This window comes from Numida meleagris, unplaced genomic scaffold (genome assembly GCF_002078875.1).
Source record: "Numida meleagris isolate 19003 breed g44 Domestic line unplaced genomic scaffold, NumMel1.0 unplaced_Scaffold1223, whole genome shotgun sequence".
Taxonomy (NCBI): domain Eukaryota; kingdom Metazoa; phylum Chordata; class Aves; order Galliformes; family Numididae; genus Numida; species Numida meleagris.
The window spans coordinates 3,973-5,227 of record NW_018363011.1 but is presented as its reverse complement, the minus strand read 5'-3'; the positions used below and the strand labels follow the sequence as shown (position 1 = coordinate 5,227).

At 46.5% G+C, this 1,255-nt stretch overlaps 1 long non-coding RNA gene and 3 other non-coding genes across 4 annotated transcripts in view; all 4 read right to left on the bottom strand.

The window, feature by feature from the left end:
• Positions 1-372: 372 nt before the first annotated feature.
• On the bottom strand, positions 373-444 carry TRNAC-GCA. The gene has a single exon. It is a non-coding gene; the product is annotated as a tRNA-Cys (tRNA).
• A 219-nt stretch (positions 445-663) lies between these two features.
• Positions 664-735, bottom strand: TRNAC-GCA. Its single transcript has one exon. It is a non-coding gene; the product is annotated as a tRNA-Cys (tRNA).
• A 28-nt stretch (positions 736-763) lies between these two features.
• LOC110390518 overlaps positions 764-1,255 on the bottom strand; it is a 4,464-nt gene continuing 3,972 nt past the window's right edge. Inside the window, exon 2 of the long non-coding RNA XR_002433774.1 lies at positions 764-1,165. This is a non-coding gene — a long non-coding RNA (uncharacterized LOC110390518). The remainder of the gene's footprint in view (positions 1,166-1,255) is intronic.
• On the bottom strand, positions 1,138-1,209 carry TRNAC-GCA. The gene has a single exon. It is a non-coding gene; the product is annotated as a tRNA-Cys (tRNA).

Below are 1,255 nucleotides of genomic sequence, written 5' to 3'. Positions count from 1 at the left end.
CCGCGAAACGCGGCTTTGGGACGGCCCGATGATGGGGGCGTGGCTCAGGGGCAGCGCGTCTGCCTGCGGCTGCTGGGGTGCGGGGTTCGATCCCCGCGGGGGCACAGGCACCTGTCACACACCGAGTATAATGGCTTTCTAGAAATTACCTCAATTAGCAACAACTGCTCGGGCAGGAAGAACTAGACCTGCATTGCCTCTACTGCTCTATGCTATTTGTGTGTACGTGTATTTGCTCAGGAGAACCAGAGTAAACCTGGAAACACTCAAACTTTTTTGTGTTTGGTAGAAGTGATCCTGAAGACTTCTGAAGAGTAAGAATCCTGTCTGTGAAGGACTTGGGAAGAAGAAAGGCTGGAAAAGAAGGTGAAGAGGGGGCACCTGGAGTTGAACCAGGGACCTCTTGATCTGCAGTCAAATGCTCTACCACTGAGCTATACCCCCTGGGCTCAACAACCACACAAGGAGCACTGAAAAACAAATACATAAAGCAGAAGTTTGGTTTGGTCATAATTCTTCAGATGGAAGCTCAGCATCTTGAACAGGGACATTCAGTAACCAGGCCTGTGAGCAAAGCAGAAACACATGGGACCTAAAAGTGAGGAGTGCTTTTTGTATTTGTCCTTGGAAGCAACAACCAACCAACCAAAAAACACAATCCAAAGGGGGCACCTGGAGTTGAACCAGGGACCTCTTGATCTGCAGTCAAATGCTCTACCACTGAGCTATACCCCCCTTGGCTCAACAACCACACAAGGAGCACTGAAAAACAAAAAAGCCCAGTTTTTATGTTGATGGGTTAACGTTTTTATATGACATCATCCTTTGATTCTTAACATACATGCTATAGCAACAACAGACAACCAGAATTACAGACAACAATGCTGAATAAATACTTACACAGGCTAGAACCAGTGCAGTTTCCTCATTGATCCAACAACTACTATGGCCCAGCAACTGGCATGATGCCTTTACACAGACACAGATACTGATTTTGGTTGTATATCCTTAGATGAATGCAGTGTCATGAAAATGGAATTCTGGAAACCAGCTCTCTGGGCAAGGCACAAACAGACAGGGTTTAAAAATAAGGAATGCTCCTCATGGTTTTTCTCAGGAAAAAAGTCCACAGTGTGAAGGGGGCACCTGGAGTTGAACCAGGGACCTCTTGATCTGCAGTCAAATGCTCTACCACTGAGCTATACCCCCTGCTGCTGTTTGTCTGTCCAGCATGAATTTTCCAAGTAATTCCAAA